This window comes from Hippoglossus hippoglossus, chromosome 1, assembly GCF_009819705.1.
Source record: "Hippoglossus hippoglossus isolate fHipHip1 chromosome 1, fHipHip1.pri, whole genome shotgun sequence".
NCBI lineage: Eukaryota > Metazoa > Chordata > Actinopteri > Pleuronectiformes > Pleuronectidae > Hippoglossus > Hippoglossus hippoglossus.
This window is the reverse complement of record NC_047151.1, coordinates 23,843,573-23,858,599: the sequence shown is the minus strand read 5'-3', so window position 1 is coordinate 23,858,599 and position 15,027 is coordinate 23,843,573.

Genomic DNA, 15,027 nt, shown 5'->3' with positions numbered 1-15,027 from the left:
GGTAAATGTACACAATGATTGTAACTAATATATTTGGAATATTTGACGATAACGTGATCAATCCTCGACTTCAAGAAATGAAACAGTCACCGTTCATTATCTGTGGGTAATGTAACAATCACAAATGATTTTTAACATAAGCCACTTTAAATCCGTTTGTCCTGACTGACGGTTAAAAATGACAATCGTCCCAAGGGGCCTCTGCTTTTACATCACACATGTAAAAATATATTTGGCCCGTGTTTGAACCATGACGGCTGCGCCCTGGTTCAGAGCAACGTTAGCGTCTCCGTCCTGTTCTTTATCTGGAAAACTACTCTCCGTCAACCACGATCAATATCACACGAGACACTGGTACAACCACATCAGTTACTCCTCCTCAAAGGCTTCTGCTCTCATGATGTTTAGAGTCCAAACGTATTATTTAGAAAATGACACAAGCATCGTATGACAACAACTTTATCGTACAAATAATAATGAATAACGCTGGAATTCAAGAACAAGAGTGTTTGTTGGGATCATCAACTTGGAAGATGCTAACTTTATTTTATGGGACATGTGGTTTTGACCGCAGCCATTTACCGTGACATCATCTGACCGATGAAGCCGTCGAGTTCGTATTTAAGATCCTCAGAACGTGATTCTTGTTTTAAAACAAGTCAACGGGAAAACATTTAAAAGTCTAAGTGGATCATTTCCCAACAAGTTGTGGAAATACTGTTCGCTAGTTACAGACGATGAAATATGCCAGAGAAAAATGAGAAGCCAGGACCATTATTGCAAAATTATAATGACTTTAACTTTTACAGTCATTAAAGACTATATGTTATCTCATAGTAAAATCATTAATTTACTTCAGGATATACAGTTAAAACATTAAAGATTATTCATTACCCTGAAAATAAACGACAAACCAGACACTGGGTGTAAAGACAGACGACATGACAGCTCCCCAAAAGGGAAGCCAAAGCATTTGGACCTGGTGTCAGGCTGCAGTGTAACTGATGAACCCCACCTCCTCCGTGTCCGTGGATGGGACATGGATCAATTTTAAAAAGTCTTCTCAAAGATGGTTTCTGTCATTTTAGGGAAGTTCTGGCCACACTGTTGTGTTTCTCTTGTTTTTCCAGTAAATTTGGTTTTAATTAATTATTTAAAAAGAGGGGGGGAAACATGAGGATTGACAGCTGAGACTGACTCATGATTGGTTGAACAGGTGTATCAGTGGGACTTTGCCACCATGGCTCCAACTCCCCCCCCCCCCTCCCGATTGCTATACTGCACAGACTCTGGCTCCAAATGTGCAAGATGGCCGCCTTCGTATCTGGGATATTTTGGACTCACTTGTGGATATGGAGAGGAAGCGTCGTCCATCTTTACATTCAGCCAGAACTTAGTTGGCAAAGTGATCACAAGTCAAAATGAATACACTATTAGGACGTAATGTGTGTCGGCAAGATTGAAATTACAACATCTGAAAAACGAATTGACGCAAATCACCAAATAAAATCCAGATGAATGTGTGTGTGTGTGTGTGTGTGTGTGTGTGTGTGTGTGTGTGTGTGTGTGTGTGTGTGTGTGTGTGTGTGTGTGTGTTGGTGTGTGTGTGCTAATCTGTGTCAAAGTGTGTCTGGGTCTGCAGCCCCGGAGGACCAAAGTCTCCTTTGATACAGAACGAAAAAGGCCAGCGGTGGCAGTGAAGACGAGCCGAGGCGAGATGAAAACATGAAAGCAGCATCAGTAATTATGCTTAACCCTCAACCCTTGAGGAGAGATGTGCTGATGCAACGTCGGTCGGCCTTTCGCGAGGCTCACACACACACACACAAGCAGAACCTCGCTCTACCTTTTCTCATAGAGGCCAAAACAATGCAAACAAACACGTACACACATGTACAGTATAATTGCTGTGGGTGGAGGAGAGATAGAAGATGTTGCAGGATGCAGAAGGGGGGGGGGGGGGGGGGGGGGGGGGGGGACAGTGACACTTGAAATCATGAAAGCAGCAACTGTAGTCGGTTCTTACTCAGTAATTGCACCCAACGCTTCAGGGTGGGTTTTGGACTCGCAGCATCTCGCCAACTCTATCATGCTTTTTCACACGCGCACACGTATGTGACTTGCGCGCACACGCACACGCTCACATGCACTCATTTATCTCAGTGCGGTAATAACACTAATGATATCCCGTGGGTGCCTCAAAGTATAAAAGGAGGGACTGAGGGAGGAGAGTGGGAGAGAGAAAGAGTGGGAGAGTAAGAGTCTTTGTGAAGAGTGTGCTCTCATCTCCGTTGGCAGGAACGCCATTTGTGAGTCTGTATGATGTTTAAATAGAGACAGCGACTGACGCGTGCGCACACACACACACACACACACACACACACACACACACACAAGCCGTGAAACACGCGCATATGCACACACGGATGAGTGTGCGCGGCGACTAGAAGACAGAGACCGGGGGAATGGAGAAGAAAAGAGGATTTAAACGACACTGGCAGGCTCTCACACTGTTTTTAGGTCAATGACAAGAAGCCTATTCAACAGACACACACAAGTAAAAAGTACACAAACACTAGCTGTGGTGTGCACGGGAACGCAGCTGAAACACACACACACACGAGCAGTGCACATATAGGCGCAAAATATACTTAGCTGCATTTACTGTCAACCCTCAACAAAAGAATCTCAGTAACTGTACTAGAAAGGCTGGACTGATATCACACTCTCACTCTCCTCAGCTGTTATTTTTCCTCCATGTCTCTGTCTCTCTCCATGTCCATCTTTTCTTTCTCTCGCCCTCTCTCTCTTTCTCTCTCTCTCTCTCTCTCTCTCTCTCTCTGAAACGTGTAAACAGGAGTTTGTTGATGCCGTCGTCCACATGGACCGGCTCCATTTCCTGTCCTGTTTGGACACTGTGTGCTCCTGACCCACCACCATCTTGGCCGGGGTTCAAAGGGACAGTGTGTTTGTGTGTGTGTGTGCGTGTGTGTGTGTGTGTGTGTGTGTGTGTGTGTGTGTGTGTGTGTGTGTGTGTGTAGGGGGGGTATGGGAGTAGGCATACAGATCAAAGGGGTTTGAAAACAGTCTGTCATCCCACTAGGAAGCATCAACTCTCATACATATTCACCGGAGGATGTGTGCGTGTTCATGTGTGTGTGTGTGTGTGTGTGTGTGTGTGTGTGTGTGTGTGTGTTGTGTCCATCATATACTGCTGATCGTGTAACCTTCTGCAGTTAAAGGAGCAGTTTGACATTTTGGAAATTTACCGACTAACACATCATAAGTGGCTGAAAGCAGCAGTTAGAAAACTTAATGGAGCATAAAGATTCAGAAGCGCGGGGGTGTAGCTGGCCTTGCCTTGCTGGACTTCCTCTTGGCGGTTGGCAGACGACCACGGGAAAAATAATAATAAATAAATAATAATAAATAATCCAGCACGTTTCCTTCAAAAAAGAGCAAATTGACAACTTTCCACCTCAGTTTTTCTTCAAATGCAAAGCTAATGGGTGAGATTCAGAGTGGGTGGATTTTGTTCCCTTTGGACGGAGCCAGGGTATCTAGCTTTATCTCCTCATCAATATTCAAATAAATTGGCTTTAGTGAAAGTACAAATTAATTAAACAAAATAGAACCCAAGGAAAATTACCACATTCACTTTTCTACTTGGGTAAAAGTAAGTAAGTACTTGCTTATAAATACACTTCACGTATTAGTGTATTTATTACTTTTAAAAATACAGACATAAATTACAATGTGAACATGTAATGCAATGCATTAAAATAATAATAATAATAATAATAATAAACTTTATTTATAAAGCACCTTTTGAAAAACACAGTCACAAGGCGCTTTACAGGTTAAAAATGACAAATAAAGGCAAAGAATCAGAAACGATTTAAAAGTAAAATTAAAGAAATATAAACAAGATCAAATAAAACACTATAAACAAACATTTGTTGTATTTATGTGGTTTGAGCATTTGAACAAGACCTGTTTCTTATATTTGCACAATGACAAAGAGCAAAGAAAAAGGATGAGGTGTGACAGACTCGTAAATCATTTAAAACTGATCCACGTTTATCACAAAAACATCTCTATTTGCTCAAAAGTGGTGTCAGGTGCTTGTGAGAGATAATTATACTCCCAAGTAAAAAAGGTTTTACATTTGACAAGTTGACAAGAAGCTGCTATTTAGAGCTGATTGTAAAATTAATTGGTCTATATGTGATGTGTGAACTCCGTTTTCGAATTATTCCAACACCGCAGGAACAATTAATTTACACCCAGGCTCCCTTGACAAGAGCAGACTCTATGGTGTGTGGTGGTCTTTTCTACTATTAATTTCTAAATCTTATTTCTTCAGTATTACGGTTTGAGATGTCAGATATGCTCGGATCTAATTTAAACATCGACAAGTTGTTGTTCACAGGGTAGGTATATTTCCAGTTTGCCAAGGGAGCTAGTGTGAATATCCAGTTTTCACAGATACTGAGAGTTAACTTTTATTTGAGTGGTTTAATGGTGAAATGTATAAAACTGCTGTGCAGGCTGGAGTCTCTGCAAACAGCAACAACCCGGAGTCCTAACTCTTCCATATGAACGTGTCCGTCATGGGTCAAACTCACGTGTCACATGTTCTGCATGTTGATATGAATTTATACAATATAATAATTGTGGGATATGTACATGTACACGTTCATACAGTACTTCTATGTGTATGCAGCACTTTCTCTATCACGCATCATTAATATGCTGCCGGCACTTTGCGGTTCAGTATCTTGCCACTTCGGCATGTGGAGGGATCGAACTGCCGACCTTGCTAGTGGACGACCCGCTCTTCCCCCTGAGTCACCCACATTATAAGAGTTCTTTGGATGTAACAGGAGAGAGAAAGTAGAAACGACACGAAACAAAGATCTCCAGCTAAGTCTAAGACACCTTAATACCAAAGTCTCTCTTCTTGGTCTTATTTACTGGAGGTTGAGCTTGTGTTTCAAAGGGACGTCAATAAAACAAGATGGCGGCGTTCATATCCAGGACATTTTGGCTTCATTTGTGGATAGTGGGAGGAACAGTGGACGCGTCGTCCATCTTTATAAACAGTCCAGAAGCTTGTGACCCATCGTTATCAAGGACTGCACTTCAATGATTTGTGAGCAGATTACTTAAATATTAGATTCTCGTTTACATACTGTTTTACTTCTACACATTTTATATGCCTCGACAAGTATAAGTACACATGTTCACATGTTTTTCCTGCTTTCCACCCTGGTGATCGTCAATTTCAATTCATCTTTCCACCCTTTGTGTGGGTCATGAAAACTGCTGCCTTTGAATTAATGCTTCATCAGTGATCCAACCTGGAGCCTCTTCGCAGACGTGTTATTTGACACTATACACTTCTCTCTCTCAGTCCCACGTGGCCTTGTAGACGTACAGATCAACCTGAGGTTCTCTCTCAGATCCTCCCACCTTCCTTCTCCACATACAAGCAACTGTCTCTGTTTGTACCAGTGAAGTTCAAACCATCTGGTGAGATATACCACAGACGCTGACTAACATTGCAGTGACTGATTGAGTTTTACATTACGATCCACCGAACGTCTTCATAACGTCGTACACGTCGAAGCACTCGCTGATTGAATCTGTCGTGAAATATACTGGGATATAACATCTGTAACATCTGGAGATGATTACATTTTTATAGTTTACCTCCGAGATGACAAAAGGCTGCTTGTTTTCTCTCCATGTCGTCGTCTTAATATGGTCTTTAAGTTCAAACCGCAACACTCACATGTGCTTGTTAATCAAAGCCATCTGTTTAGAGCGTTTTTTGAGGCGTCTACTGTGTAAAGACCGGTCGAGGGGAAGGATGAGCGGGTTCATGGAAAGCAGCAGAAACCAATATGCAAGAAACGCTCTGGGTGCAAACCTAATGGCGGCCATAACTCACCGGCACTTTAACCCTTCCCTCAAGACCCCGTATCTGTTTTTATGTGTGTGTGGCATTGATTCATCGCTTCGATTTAAGCAGTGTCTGTTGTAAATGAACCCGTTTAATGGCCTCCAATGTTAACAAGCGCTGCAGGACTGCGTTACGTAAACAGAGGAGAGGGACCAACAGGCCGAGGGACGGACGGGGACGGATATTGAAACAACAAGTGTTTTAGTTCATAATTTTACAGGATTAAAGTTACATGGAAATCATACTTAACTCGAATTTCACGTGAGGCCTTTAATGCCTGTCACACAGCGCAGGAGATACGAGGTTGTGATATGAGAGCGTTGGCCTCGAGGGCTTCTCCTCCTGAGCCCATCCCGTGGAATCGCTTCTCTCCCTGCAAAAAATGTGCCCCCAGGCAACAATAGACAGGCTTAGTGTGAGTGTGTGTGTGTGTGTGTGTGTGTGTGTGTGTGTGTGTGTGTGTGTGTGTGTGTGTGTGTGTGTGTGTGTGTGTGTGTGTGTGCATCTGCATGAATGTGACCACGCACGCGTCTTTGTCTGCGCGCCTGCACTGATATTTGTGTGCAGTGTATGTGTCAAGGACAGCTGTTCCTTCTGTTTCTTAGCAGGGCTTCAGGCAAAATCCCCTTCCAGCCCGTCCACACACTCTTCAGGGGGACAGCGATAGACTGTCAACGCCCTCCGCCCTTAATAAATCATCCCCCCCCCCCGCCCCCAACAGCAACACAATCTGAAAGCTCCACTAATCAAAATTTCTGTTTGCTTTAAATCTCGCCGCTGGAAGAGATGAATGAAGCGTGTCTCTCTCTCTCTCTCTCTCTCTCTCTCTCTCTCTCTCTCTCTCTCTCTCCCTTTCAGCTCTCATACGTCACTTTCTGCAAATAATGCAGCACATGGGAGGGTTGGTGTGGATCCATGTTGTTGCTCCGGACGCAGAGAGGAAGCAGTAATGTTTTTAGCTTTGCTTTGGACAATTTACGAGATATTTCAGCTCATTTAAAACCAATAGCATTGCTTTATGCTCAAACTACAATCGAGTCGATTGAATGTGCGTTACACCTCTTCCCAGTGTCGACTTCGGCAGCTTCAACAAGCCACGTCAGGCCTGTCAAGCTTCTGCGTTCTCCACAGGTTGAAGCGGGGGCATGAGTGACACTTGGCATTTTTTAAAGAGTTTGGATGGTGGTGTCTTTCTTTTTAGCTTCATCAAACTCAAAAAGCACAAGAGGTAAAGTGGGAAGTGGGATAAATGTCCAATTATCAGCATGGCAGGCTACTTCCAACAGACACGACCTGACGTTACCGAAACCAAGAGAGTTATCTTTAACTGGAAGCTTCCCCCCCGAACAATTCCAGCTGACGGTGCCTAAGATGGTGATATTTTTTTCCATACACAAAGAAAGTTCCTGCCCTTTACTCTTGTTCACAATAAGTTTAATTTAATTCCAATTTACTGATTGTCTTTTGTTTTTCAATAACTCTCTCGTGATTGAAAGTGTTTAATCCTCGTCTCCATAGAAGAACCAACCAACAACTTTGGGAGTCAGCATTTTGCTTTAATTTTGAAAACAGACTCAGAAAGGTTTTCATCTCACCAGATCATTTTATTCGGCTTTAATACCAAATCATCTTCATCACTCCTCCTACAGGTTTTCCGAGCTTCGGGTCTATTAAAAGTTCGAAAAGAAAGTAAATTCTTCACCTGAACAAAACTGAAATCTCAACATCTACAACTCAGTTCCACCTGAGCATCATCTGCCTTTGGATCCTGTCAATGAAAACCATCACCACTTGAACAGCCACATTCCCACTTCCCCACTCCGCCCCCAGAACCCAGTCACACACGTGTTCCCAGTTCCCCCATCAGCCCCGTCAGTGTGTAGCAGCCTGTTCCACCAGCTCCCTGACATGGAGTTGAACGTGTGCCTCCAGTTAACTGCTCCGGTTTTTGTGCGTGAATCGATTTCATGTACCTGTCTGATTATCTGCAAGCTTTTTTTTTCTTCTTCTCCAGCTCTACACTGCGCCTGTCTGCCAACCTGTCTGCCTTCGGTCCTTGGATAAGATTTGAACTTTATCTTACAGGGAAATGGACACGGAAAACCATCCATATGTTGCCTTGATGCGAAACGCGTCATGATATTCCAGTTTTTCTGTGTTTCTCGAAAGCTTTGAGGAGAGAACCTGTTGATATTTAATTGTTCTCCCCTCAGTTGCCTCACTGGCCTCATTGGGAATCATGTTCCCCCAGTTAAACCCCTGGCTAAGCGTTTTAACAGCATTTAGGGAAACTTTTCTTTTAGCTTACAGTGGCTTTTCTGTTACGCCCCCCTGAGGTTTACCTGCGGCTACTCCCCCGTACCCCCCCCCCCCCCCCCCCCCCCCCACACACACACACACACACACACACACACACACACACGCGCGCACACACACACGTAGAGAAACACAGAATCTCATTAAAGAATATTAGGGAAGTCCTGACAACCACCTTTCTCTCTATGGATTTAAACATTGGAAATTAAAAAGCAGACACAGAGAGTATGATGCGCTCAATTCTCTGAGGGGAAGTAAAAGCTAAACTCCAAGTTCAGGATGAGTGTAAGTTATTCTAATGATTGCTAATGCGCGGAGCTTCAATTTGGAATCAGTCTCGCTCCAGAAAATATTTATTTTTGATATCTTATCTCATATAATCAAGCATTTTGCAGCGTGTCAATACTAAAAGGGTTTCTCTTTTATTAACTCAAGCTGAGGAGCTCTGTGCTGCACTGAAATTAAGTTCCACCTTTTTGATTTGATTTGATTTGATTTGATTTGATTTGATTTGATTTATTTGCGCAGACAAAACAATGGCTACACAATAACAAAGATTTAAACAAAAAAGAAGAATGTGCAGGTGAGTTTAGAGAAATGGTAGAAAAATATCACGTCAGTAAGAATTAATCACAAATACAGAAATCATGCAAGATTCCAAAAGCCTAACGTTAGACAAACGACATAGATAAAGAAATAATTAAATTAGAATCAACGATACAGTAAAAGTATGTGTGTGTTATTTAACTTGTTATTTATTTTGTGCACATGCAAACACACACCACACAGATATGGTTTTATGGTTCATCAGAAAGAGCCTGAGCTTATATTTGAAATTCCCTAAGTGATGCCAACTGATTAAAAGATGATAAAAAGATAACGCGGTGCTCCAATTCCACATGACATGTTTTTAATAAGATGAATTTTCACACTGCAACATGAAACGTGCCTGACTATTAACTACTGACTATTGTATTACACTGTTTTGTGGCCTAATTTAGTCGTTTCATTCATGAGTCAGTTCTGTAAAATCAAAAACTTATTTTAAAAGTCACCGTCTGTCTGTGCACATTGTTCATCGTTACCTGTTAAGTTAAGAAACGAATGTGTATTAACCTTTTGTTCTGTCTGTCAAAAGGATATGGTATTCTTTGCTCTCTGCACTGATTCTGGGACAGAAGCTAGAGTGACTCTGCATTTATCTGCAGAAAAAGATCGTGTTCCTTCCATATTGCAAATGTCGGGCTTAAATAAAAAGCCTCTGTGATTCCAACTGTCCACGAGCAGCCGTTTGTAGGGAAAAGACGATTAAATCCTGCTTCGTCGATGTCCTTCCATGACAGAAACGTTGTATTTGTTCAACAGAAAAAAGCAGAATGTCGTCCGTTCCTCTAAACTCACTGAGCTCTGACGTTACTTCAACACATGGATCCTTTTGAAAGTCTTCATAGGCTTCAGTTTTATATCAATATCAGTATATTCATGTAGCTGAGTATTTCCCACATGTCTGTTAATTGCAGACCATCTCTATTTTCCATCTGTCTTGTTTCTTTAAAATATTAAATTGGATATTTATACTGTAAGAGCACAGAGACGGTATAACTCCACACATGTTAAATGACACCTGAACTCCTCACAACCAAGGTGCCGCATCACATCTTGCATCATATCACTCCGCCAATCTCAAGGTGCACCTCTCTGAATTAAGGAGTAGAAGACAATATGTGAAGTTTATATACGGTATATAATTACAATTGGTTAAATTATGTAAATTGTGAAACTTTTTGGGAATTCTTAGTCTTGTCGATCTGAAAATAAGAAGTTAGACGTTATGATTATGAAAGTGATGCACAGCAGTTCTTGAAAACGTATGAGTTTGAGGTGGCTTCAAAAATGAAAAATCAAGTGCAGTAAGTTCCCTTGAGTTTTTCCAACTTTTCCCTCTTTGCAGTGTTCGATTGGCGCAGAGCTCCGGCTTTTCCTTCAGAAAACAGTTGATGGAAAACACAGGAGAAGAGACACGTCACGACTCTTCATGAGGCCGGCAGCCACACAAACCACTCCCCCCCCCCCCCCCCCCCCCTCAGTCTGTTGCATGTTTGCCCCACAAACACACAGTTTACACTTCTTAGCCTCCAGCTACACAAGAAAAGCTCATTTCCAGATTACACTGTTTCCCTTTGACAGTGGAGTTCAGCCACGATCACAGAAAAAACTGTTTTCAAATTCCGCCACAGAATCACAGCGGTTTCTGTTTATCAGCGCACCCGTGTTTATTTATTTATTTTATTAGGCTTATTTATCAAACGGCATGTGGTTTGCTTTGTGTTTAAAGGGAACATTCGAGAAAATGTGCCATATCATCATATTCTATTCTGGAGTGCTGTTTGTTTGTTAATTACATTGTAAGAGGCTTATGCTGTATGGGGCTGCATGTGTTTTCTTTTACATTCACTCACAGGAATGTGGAGCACTCGGCCTGTGTGTGTGTGTGTGTGTGTGTGTGTGTGTGTGTGTGTGTGTGTGTGTCTGTGTCTGCGAGTATTGCATGTGTGCATTATTTTTGCGTTAACAAATCTAAAGACAATAATCAATGGCATTGTTCTGTAATGTGTGAATCTTTTGGAGCAATGTGTCTTCGGATGGTGCATTGTTCGCAAATTAGACGTCAACAGAGTCATCGATTAATGTCCGTCTATTGATTTGTACTTTACAATGCATACATGTAACACTACTGTGTGGTTTTTTTTTAGTTGTAAGGAATCAATGTCTACTGGTAGCTGCGTGAATCTTAGCTCCAAGGTTTCAGAGTAACCACATTTTCTTGGCTAATTGCAATACACTCACACACACACACACACACACACACACACACACACACACACACACACACACACACACACACACACACACACACACACTAACGCTGTATATTAAGATGGATTGAATCGTGGCTCCAGTGATCTGGCAGCCGGTATGAAATGCTCAGCTGAAGGCTGTTGTGTTAAAATTTCAAACATAAATATACCGGTAATTACTGCATGTTGGTACCGCTGGTGCAGAAATGTCGCTGTAAGTGTGTGTGTGTGTGTGTCTGTATGTGTGTGTGTGTGTGTGTATGTAGCTAGGCTCTTTCTGAGATTGCAGGGTTTCAGATAAACTGTCCGAGGGTTAAAGGTCACCTGTCAACCATAACATCACATTATGATCCTGTGAATGTGTTTGGTTGAAGGTCACAGTTATGAGTTTGTTTACCCGTGTGTGTGTGTGTGTGTGTGTGTGTGTATGTGTGTGTGTGTGTAGACTATATAACTTGCACTTTCTCTCCTATCGCAGGCTTTAAGCTCACCCATGAATATGATAAACTATAAACCAAACAGTTTCCGTAACCTACACATCCCCACTCGTTGTTCCTCAACATTCCGTCCATGTGCGTCCTCAGGGAGAACATTAGTGGCAGCAGATGTCCTGTGATTGTAATATCCAAGAATCTTTCAGTGATATCAGGGATCTGAGCCTCGCTGCCAATCCCGAGTGCCTCCAATTTGAGTCCTCTGACAGTTCCAGCTCTTCCCAGCGCAGCAGGAAGTAGTATCTTTTAATTTCTCTCCATCATTTGTCTCAACCACAGAACAAAAACAGACTCTGTGGCTCATATCGCTCATGGTTCACATCCACTGTCATGCAGATCGTTTCCTCGTCTAGGATTTTATGTTTTCAGGAACTGTTCGTGAGCAGGAAACACAAAAACTACTGATCCATGAATTCCTTGGGAGGGTTAGGGCCTGAACATTTCCATGATTACATTTCCATACTTTTACTTTCTCTAGGTTTTATTACAAACTAGAACGTCACTAAGCGGAGTGGATGCATCCTGCAAGGCCCAATAGCCCCTTAAATTTAATCAAATCAAATCACACACTCATAGATACCAGACCCCTAAACCTGCCTGATTCCTTTCATTTAGATCCATGAATTCTTCTCTGGTTAGACCCACAATTCAAGAGGATCCTTTCTGACCCATATCACATTTGATAATAATAATTTGTCCAGTAGTTTTTGAGTAATCCTGCTAATGAACAGGCAAACAAATGCAGACGAAGACACAACCTCAACCACTTGCATTCTTCTAGCACCCTATTGGTTTGATTTACTCAACCTTTTAAGATATGATGCCTCAGCGACACATGCCTACACCCCAAGTTATGAAATTTCATTTGTGGCTCTCTCAACATTTGTATTGGGAATATGTTTTACTAGAGAAAGAGAAAATATTGTTTTTATTATTTATTGTTATATTGTTGTTATTGTTTTGAAGAGCACAAACAAAACTGCATTCACGTCCTTTTCATTTCAACAGATGATGATGATGATGATGATCATACAGAAGTCGTGGGAAACGTGCATTAATCTGCAGCTTCCCATCAGCATTTAGCAAAAGGTGATAATTTGTCTGTGTTGTAATCATCTCATTTGCATTGTGCGATAATGATGTGACATTAGCAGCAGTTCAAATGTGTTTTCGTGCAGCACCAGAATCCAGAAACTGTATCGTCACATCACTACCTGCTCTCATCATCGGACATATGCTAATTTCAATTTTTCCCGTGTAACTCGCTGAAGTGTCCTCGGCTCCACTGAGCATCAACTGATGTGTTTCCTCTAAAAGCTCCAGACTGAGCAGCTGCACAGTCGGTTCCTACCAACAATTTCGCTCCTATTTCCCTTTTTTTCTTCCCACTGACTGGGACTTCCTTTGACACATTGACACTCAAAAGCAGTGCATTTGCATATCGGCTCATGAAGCAGCTCTCACATCTCTCCCTCTGCATGACAATCTGCAGGAAATTCAAAGTTTTATTAGATTCATCCCTCTCCTGAAACTCAGCCTCACACGTGGCACCGCACACGCTCCAGTTCACAAGCTGCTCGGAAGGTGGGCTGCAGCGTCTGTGGGCAGAGCACAACCAAAAGAGCATGGGAGGAATCTGAGCATTGCATTTGGCTAAAACTTTGCAAAATATCAGTAGGAAGTCTCACAGTCTTTGTTTCCTTTGTTACCCTGAGGAGTTTATGTTGTCGCCCACTTTCTGCTGGCTTGGATAACGATTGCACAAAACAACTGAATGTTTGTTCTCTATTCTGAAAATTTGGTGGAATGGGCAGAGAAAGAAACTACTACATTTTGGGGCAGATCTGGACCACGGGTCAGATCCAGTAATTTTATTTTAATCCCAGTTTGTGTGGAGTTGGCATGTTCTCCCCCTGTTTCCGTGGGATTTCTCTGGGTACATTTTCCTTGATGGAAAACATCAGGGATATTTATGGGACTGATATCTATGAGTGTGTGCAATTTGGTGCAGCTTGATTGAATTTAAGGGGTTTTAATCTTCCTGAACATTGGATGCTGACCTCAGATCGTTTACAGCTCTCTTCATTTGCACAGTGTGCTTCTGCATATACAGCACATGTGGAGTGTAGGGAAACAGAAAGAGCCTGCATGTGCACATAGTAATGCAACAGCTCCTGCTACAAATGTCAAAGCGAGGATCTATGGACGAGTTGGCTCGGAGGAGGCGCCCCCGGGAGAAGAGATATGCAGGATAGAGCATCTCATCTGGGATTAGAAACAGCTCGCTCTGGGATTGTGGACCCACAGTTTAGCCTCCTCTCTTGTGACAGACGAGCGCTCCGTGTGTGTGTGTGTGTGCGGGGGGGGGGATTAAATCGCTCTTCGAGTGTGTTTGTGTGTTTGCTCACAGCTACAGTTCAGCTGGCCCCACGAGGAATGAGTGCTGTAATAATTAAGGCTTTGGCCGGGGCCTCCAGGTCAGTGTGTCTGTTATTGTTTGGAGCTGTGAGTTATGTGCCCAGTGAACGAGAATAAGCATCGTTTAGATCGGCTGGGGGAGAATCTAACTTTTTTTTTTTTAAATGTATTAATTTATACCAATATTTGCGAGATGAGGATTTAAGAAAGTCCTCAGGAGACTAGTTTTTTGAATTTCACACTCATCATCTGTTCTTCAGCTTCATCCTTTGGCATCGACATTCACTTCCACGTGGTTTCGGTGCGGTTTTAAATTAAAACATGGTTAAATTCAGGCACTATTCTATGCGAGGTTGTAAAGGCGGCAGCCCGTCGTGTGATCTCCGTCTATTTATAATCTCTTTTGAAGATGTGATGCTTCGGCTGTGGACTGCTCAGCTGCTTATTCCTTCTCAACAGCTCTTACTTTCTCCATCGCTGAGATATTCTAATTAAATGAATAAAGGTGTTGTTTTACCACCCTCTAAAATGACGCACTAATGTTCATGAATAATAATTCAATGCAACACAACAAGCAGGACAGTCATTTAGTTATTTTATATACGCACCGTGATTGTTCGTTCATACGTTTCCAATATGGTTGCAGCGAAATTGGTGTAAAACATTGTTTTGAGCAGCGGGAGACAAAATGTATTAAATCCACAGGGTGAGGGGAAAAGATTAGCTTAAAAACAAATGGAAAGCTCATATGAAACTCATGAAAGTGTTTTGCAATTACCAAAAAACGTTAAAGGGAGCAGAGACAAGCTTCTGTCGTAGAAGTTGAAATACATGCACACACACACACACACACACACACACACACACACACACACACACACACACACACACGATTTACACAGAGTGTGAAATGACACATTTCTGCTCTTCTATATCCTACTACATTTCTGACAGTGATTTTAATGAACAAATG